Raw genomic sequence first — 7,899 nt, forward strand, 5'->3', positions numbered from 1 at the left:
CCTCCATGGGAGCCTGCAACGGGCACCCCAAGCATACTCTGCATGCCTGTGGCGGCAATGCTGCCACGGAAAGGCATTCCAAAATGCAGATTATATGGCTGGCGGTGTGTTCAGACACCGCCACCATATTGAACCCTTTTCCGCCTGGTCGACATGTCAACTGTGCGGAAAATCGGCGGACAGTTTCTATCCGCCGCGGTCCCCCCAGCCATTGTAAATGTAATATCTTTGGCGGGGGGTCTTTTCTACAGGGATGGCGGGAGGTTTGCCCCTGCTGGGGTCAGCGGTGACTACCACCGGCCCGGCGGGGGCAATCCGCCCGCCATCCTAATGGGGTCCTATGTCTCAACAGTACAGTATACATACAGTACACCCTTGCAGTGAGTGTAATGTCAACAATAGTTAAGGATTATGAATCTAACTTACCACCGCCCGCCACTGGTGCTGGCACTCCCCCTACCGCTCCATCGTCGGTATCTGCAACTGCCGCATCCTCTCCTTCCGCGTCGTCTTCGCTGGCCCCGGCAATGGTGGTCGTGGTCAGTAGTGCGCCTAGAAAATATTACACATTTTTTAGCCGTTATATACACCTCCCCCTATTGGTCAGTAGCAAGATTGAAAAATGAGTTAATAGTATATAACATACATCACTAGTACAAATCAGGTAGTAGTAGAGTAGACACTAGTAGTTATATATGGTCCCCCCTAGGGTCATTCTAGCCTTTGCTTAGTTAGCCCGAGCCATACAACCATTTTACCTTTGTGTCTTTTATTTTTGCACATGTGACGTTACCTTGCAGCTTGTTGTATAAGACACCTTTGAGCCCACATGACCTCACACTGCTACTGTCTACACGCTGCGTACAAGCGGCCAACCAAAACATTACCAAGCCACTTTTTTATGAAGTACTGGTGTACTGTTAGTCCATATTGCTTATCCATAAATGCTACACTTTTTGGCACGGCAGAGAATGCTTGCAATATACTAACGCGCACCATTTCATTTTTCGCATTACAGACGGAAGATTCCCATCTACGAACCAGAGCTTTGCAGAGCTTATGATGCAACAACTACCAGTACTAGGTTCTTCTAAGGTGAGGAGTCCCTTCACTCACATCTTCATTTATAAATTTATATAAACTAAATTCCTAGGGGATGGTGGTGCTTCCACCACTGTTCAGTTATCATGATTTAGTTCCCAACTGTAAGTAATTGTAACATTGTCTATTGTTTTAATGTTATTGATGTTCCTGTTGGTGCTGCATTATAATAGAACAAAGTACAGAGCTTGTCAATTCAAAATAAACATTTTGAACTTACATAGACTTGGTGGTATTTGGTGTGGACTTACACAAGTGAGCAAATTAAAAGAAGGGTGTGCATGTGCATTGCTTCCACGACTCAGAGGTTGGGTGTGTTATGTTCTGGTTGGGTTGTCTACTTGTTGGGTATCGTGGGAGAGGGTTCGGAGAGCTAATTGTTATGACAATACACTACTATAACTAGTCGGGCAGGGGATAGTGGTGGGTTCTGAATTTCTGATTGAGGTGTGTGAGGAAGGTCCAACCTACCGTCAGCAACATCCTATTTTCTTGTGCAAAGGTCTGTATGTGAAAAATCCCTACAACAGTAGTAGTATGTCCTATCATATCAAAATAGTAATAAATCTGGTTGGGCATTTGTTGGTGTGAATTGTCAAAGCCTCAAGATTTACAAAGACTCAAGATCAATAAGACTAGAAGTAGTACTAGAGGACGACCCAAAGGACTGGACTCAATGGCTAGAGCTACTGGTGAATGTGAGTTTTATTTACAACCTTTCAAATAAAGAGTGAGCAACTGGGCAAGCTTAGGTACTACAGTACAGACAGACTGATAGTAGTAGTAGTACAGAGAGTCATCATAGCAGAGGCAGGGATAACAAGATTTTTGAAACAGTACAGATCGAAGGATAATTGTTGGTAAAAAATAGCAATGGGAAACTGAAACAATAGTTCGGGAAAAATATGGTGCAGTAAAAGTTATGGAATAAGAATTATTATTGAAAACAAGAAGACTTACTAGGGTCAGCAGAGGAGCCCTCGTTGGTGTCCTCCTGGTGGTGGTGTTCTCCCGCCGACATTGTCCCACTCCCTGTCTGCCTGCCCCTGGGTGATGAACAGGAAAGATATAAGAAAGAGACAAACATTGATGGATGGTGTCAAACAAATAAAATATTTTTAAAGAACAGTCAAAAAACACTTATGTAAACAACAATTGCAATAACTAAATTTACCGATCTCATCTGGTCAATAAGTAGTATCAGGGGATTCACGGATCGACTACTTACTATTTATCAACAGTAATCCAGTCTTCCATTCTGATACCAGAATACTAACTAAGCCTAAGTACGACGTACCACCCGATCTAGCCCCCCTATTCCAGGCGTGCCAATTGTACATTAAGTATGCATTTCCACTTCTTTTAGTCCTCAACAATGCATATGGTCAAATGGAGGACACATGACTACATTTTTTGTATACACCAAATTTTGGGTTGATTGATTGATGCTGATGTTCTGCTAGTGCTAAGCCTATTACCACCACTCATTGAACAAACTAGAAAAGGTTCTAATAAAGACTGGCATACTAGCAGCACGTGACGTAACTGAGGGGGCATAACGCATACCACTAAAAAATTACAAACTCATACAAAGTAACAAAACCTAAGTATCAATCCACCCCTATCTCTTAGTGACAGGACAAAGTAAGGACTACAGTCACTATAGCATGATGTAACTTAATTTCTCTAAAATAAACTCTTACATAATCACGCAAAGCGAGCGCAAACGCAAAGTTGCAAACAAGTAAGATTAGTAGTAGCGCAGAGAAGCATCTGTGTCATAACAATCACAGAAGACTTTTAAACGTAATTGACCTGGAATGTAAGCAGCAACATTCTAGCTGGTTGGAAGAAAAAAAGATACTCGCAATATATAACACAGCGCAGAAGAACAGACACAAAGTAGTAATAATTAAATAGTTACTCACCAAGACCCGAGACCTCCACTCCTAGCAGGTCCAGCAGGTCCTGGTCACAGTCCAGGATGTCGGACCACCGGTGCGTCAACTGCGCCTGGGTGCGCCGGACCCCAGAGCAGTGCAACACTGCCCGGCGCACCTTCCCCCACCGCTGTCGACGCTCCCAGAGCCCGTACCCAGACCCAGGCCTGCCACCTGCTGTCAGGGTTAAGGGAGGTGGCACTGCACAAAGAAGATGAGTGCATCCAACTCCACCTCCCCAAATAAGGCCCGTGCCTGCACACCTAGTGGGCGCCGTGGGCGCCGCCTTCCACAAGGAAGGTGGTCGCGGCTCTGGCTGCGGCGAGCCCTACACTTTGACATGGTTCTGGGGAGAGAGAGAAGGGGGCGGGAAAGAAAAGGTAATAAAATTAAAGTAAGAAAAGGAAATAAATAGCAGCCAATAGAAAGAGTGAAAAAGTAGCTAAAAAACAAAACAAAAGTAGACAAAAACAAAAAATATAGAAGCAGGACAATAGTTAGGCAGATAATAAATAAAAAAGATCAAAAAATGTGGCTTTAAACAAAGGATTGGAAAGATACAGAGAGGATTGAAAATCAGGCCCCAGAACCATGCAATAGAGTGAAAAACAAGATGGCTGTGCCCATTGTGACCACGTGCGTAAGTTCGCACAATATTTTCTCCCTGAGCACGCAAAAAGCGATGCGGACAAGTAAAAGCGTTCCCGAACAGGAAATACGTACCGCGAACGGGCGCGAGCATGCATTGCGCGACCCGGAACAGGAAGTAAGCATCGTGGGCGGGCGGGACAAGTGAAAACAAGATGTCCGCGCCCGTGAGCAACCGCATGGGTAAGTTGGGGAGCCGTGATCACGCTGAAAATACTGCGAACGGGCGGGAAAAAAACTTCTGCATCTTCTCGATATTTTCCATGTGTTTGCAGAGATTTTTTACATTTTCGCGATAGTTTGCAAAAGTGAATTTCGCAAATTCCGCCCACTCCTACCATTATGGGAACTAACCCATGCCCAACCCATTGTAGAGGTTACATACCCCCATGAAGGAGTAACAAACATTGAAATGTAATGGGGAAGCTAGCCCACAACCATCCCTCGTGTACGGGAACACTGTGATGACCACCCACAAGAAGTAAAGGAAGACCCATCCTCAGAAAAGCGTAAACCTGTGGCATCACGACATCAAATGTGCTGTAGAAGAAACACCTATTTACTTAAACTCTAAATAATGAAAACACTATAGCTTTTATACACAAAAATATAGGCAAAACATACAATCATGCCCCTAAAGAAACTAGGATGCCCACATGTGATACGCCGGTGAACGATCTTTCACCCGAGTTGTGTTTGATGAGTGGACTTGCTGCAACACCATAAACATTAGGAGAAAGGTAGGCAATAGCATAACCACAGTCACAACCAAAGACTTGAAGAAAATGCTCCCTGGCTCTTCATGAAACATGAGACACATAGGGGAATTCCGGAAGAAAACTGTCAATAATGAACAAAAGGAGTTAAAAAAAAACAGCAATGTGAAATCAGCTCCGACATACATGAAAAGGAGGATTCTACTCAGAGGATGTCCAGACGACGGTATAATGTCATGTCCAAACACAAAAGTTCTGCGTAATCCACGGACACCATGAGGCCACCAAGAACGTTTTTTTCACAAAGACAGATAAATGTACCTTTGCTTTTCTTCTATACTGGAACCAACCAAACACTGTATCAGCTAAGATTGATAGTGTGCTTCCAATGAAGATGTGATCTTGAAACCTGACACGCCGTACTGGACCAACCTGAATGCTGCTTGACATCACCCAACTCTGTGCAGAAACGCACACCTCCGTGTGTGAAATGACGTTGACAATTGATCAAGCTTTATTTGTAGAGGCCGAAACAGCGTGATTGGCAGACAGAAAGAGCATGGTTGGCAACTCGGCAGAAAACAACAGAGAGCCTAACGGCCGCCAACCACAAGATGGCGGCCCGTATGCAGACGTGCTGCCGGGTGGCTCTCAGCACGACTGTGCATCCGGCTCCTGGAGGCAGCGAGACAGCGCGAACAAGAAGGAGCGTCACCCGGGATCCAAGGAGACGTGAAGAATCACAAAGAGGAGGTAAGGTTGCACGCGGATAGAGGACAGCACGTGCCAAGATTTTGATACCGCTAAGCAGCGGTTGAGCTGTCAAAAGTATAGCGCTGCCGGTAATGATTAAAAATAATAAAATATAAGGCTCACCACTTAAGATCTCCAAACTCAGCATTTGGTTCCGCCCGCATAACATGTAGAAAGGCACATCCGACATTAAGTACACATAGGCATCATGCAAATAGAGCACTATCGTGCAGCTGGTAGAGGAAAGTAAAATGAAAACACTTGCAATAGTGCTTCTCCTGTTGCCGAAAAACACTATTCTTGTCAAATCTACATCTCATTTTGCCGAAAAGCACTACTCTTGGCAAAACCACACTGCTCTTGTGTAGTGCCAGTGCGCACTCACGTAGGTACAGGTACAAACAAGACAAAGTAGGACATCAAGAGTTGACCATATGAGCAGGCGCTGCACGCAGTGTGTTGAGACTGCTACACCCACGTTGGTTCAGGTTGACGGATGACAAAATTGGGCATCAGGAATTGTCTATCAGTGCAGGCACAGCACGCAGTATGTTGTTACCTCTGATGATGATGAGACAGAAAAACAAAAATTACCCAGAAGTCACTGTAGTATTAAAGTCACTGTAGATAGATGTGGCTGGACATCAGAAGTGGCTGTTTTTAGCTACTCCTCCAACTCACTGTAACTTTGTAATTTCATTAGAGTATGGTGTGGCTGGAACACCAGATGTGGCTGTAGTTTAACTACTCCTCCAACTCACTGTAATCCTTTAGAGTATTCCCAGGCTGTAGTGTCAGTTGGTGATGACACTGGTCGGTGAGGCTGTCTGTTGGTAAGGACACTGGTGGGGCTGGTACTGGCTTGCCTGGAAATACTTTCTTTGTAGATGTAGTTGCTTGTGGGATCTCTTGGTTTCTCTTGTAGTTTCTTTGTAGTCCCTTTGTTTCTGTGCTATACCAAGAGTCTCTAGGGTCCAAGTCCGCTCGTCGCCAAAATATGTTGTGTCCGGTGACACAAGTACACGCTGGTAGCCGAGTAGAGTTCATAAGTACCTTTATTCTGTAGCTGGTTCAAGTACATGAAGATGGTACACAATGTACATCAGGTAGGTAGTCCAGGTAAACAGGTGATGTAGATGTAGGTTAGCCAGTACTCAAGTCCTTAGTTCCAGGTGACAGCAAACCCCACCAGGAGCAGCCTGCCTGCTGCTCAGCCCATCTCTAACTGTCATTCCTCACTCACACAGACACCCAACATTCCATGCATCACTGTGTTCCCAACATTCTACTCTGAACACACACACTGGCTGAGCAGCAGGAAGATAGATAAACTACAAGATAAGTAAACTATGCAGGGCATAACAAATTCCGAAACAGCACCTTTTATATTTATATTCAGAACTCCTTTTTAAATATTGCAATGCACGCGCACTTTATCTCTGCAAGATTCATATGTACAAATTGTGCTGTATTTTTTTCTTTGTGCTTTTATGGCCATAATAGCCGAAATAAAGATTTTTTTAATTGAATTGAAATAAAAGTAGGCATAAAACTATTCTTTATGATGATGCAGACATTGAGCAAATTACCCGCTGACAATGAATATCAGTTTGCAATGTAAAAATAGCTTATACTTTACTTTCCCGCTGCGCACAGGAGTACTCGAGTGTGGCACATTGGTGCTTCACTATGCTGGCTAGAAAGAACATTTTATCTGCTGGTACTAAAACAACATACGAAATATGAAAAGAAAACCAAATGGACATATGTACACGAACACAATTTGCTTGATACGCCATGAGTTGCCAGAGTAGCAAAAAATTAGCAGAACTTTATTCACGGAATAAAGTCCATATAGAGTTGCTGCTCTCACACTTCCGGGACAAGAGGTTACGTCACGCACCTGTAATTCCTGTTTTTTTTTTTAAGTGACCTCAAGGTGTCTGCCCTCTTACAATAACCAGAATGAATTGTCGCCTGTCTGTGCATTTCCCAAACAAACGCACATAGATAGTAGTGATATAAAATCTAGCAGTTTAAAAGGGCCTCCCAGATTCAAAATCAATACGTTTGATTTTTTACACTCACTCGGTTCCAAGGTCCAGGAATGATCTATTATAACTCCCGGAGTGTCGAGTTGTGTGACAAATTGAGTTGGTAGCCTGTTTTCGACTGGGGGCAGAGTTTGCAAGATGACCAGCGCGTCATGCGCTCTGCTTCAGCGTATCTTAAGTTGAATCGATAGCGCGCGGTTTACCTTATATGACCCGTGTGGTGAGATGCAAGGTTATCCGGGGGGAGCCTTAATGAGGCTGTCGGCTTCTCCTCCCGCTGGCCCGTCTCGTCCCAGAGCGCAGACCCTGAAGGTTTTCCGTTCAAGGTTCGTTTGCTCGCACACCGCATTATGTAGATGGGGATGTTGGACCTTCGAAGCATGCACTTTCGGCCTGTCTAGCTGGGAGTGACGCACAGCGTAACAGAAGAGCGGCTCCTGGATCAACCTACCTCCCTCTCTGACATTCGGCCCCGTTCAAGGACAACTGGTAAACAAATTACAACATCAAAAGTGCACAAAATAGTAAAAACCATCATACTGCTTTTGGGATTCAATATGAGCATTTGAGTAAATTAAAACTTTCATTTCATAAGGATCGAAAATCCATTATTAAATACTTTTTTCATGCACCACGTATAATTTTTTATCTCCACCAGCCAATACCAAATATTTCAAACATTAAGTG

The 7,899-nt window shown here is 44.2% G+C and overlaps 1 long non-coding RNA gene across 1 annotated transcript; it reads right to left on the reverse strand.

The window, feature by feature from the left end:
• Positions 1–438: 438 nt before the first annotated feature.
• Positions 439–7,535, reverse strand: LOC146799158 (uncharacterized). Its single transcript, XR_014969242.1, has 3 exons — positions 7,416–7,535; positions 2,062–2,147; positions 439–552 (listed from the first exon to the last, which is right to left on the reverse strand). It is a non-coding gene; the product is annotated as an uncharacterized LOC146799158 (long non-coding RNA).
• Between the last annotated feature and the right edge of the window lie 364 nt (positions 7,536–7,899).

The sequence above is a fragment of the Triturus cristatus genome, chromosome 9, assembly GCF_964204655.1.
Source record: "Triturus cristatus chromosome 9, aTriCri1.1, whole genome shotgun sequence".
NCBI classification, from domain to species: Eukaryota; Metazoa; Chordata; class Amphibia; order Caudata; family Salamandridae; genus Triturus; species Triturus cristatus.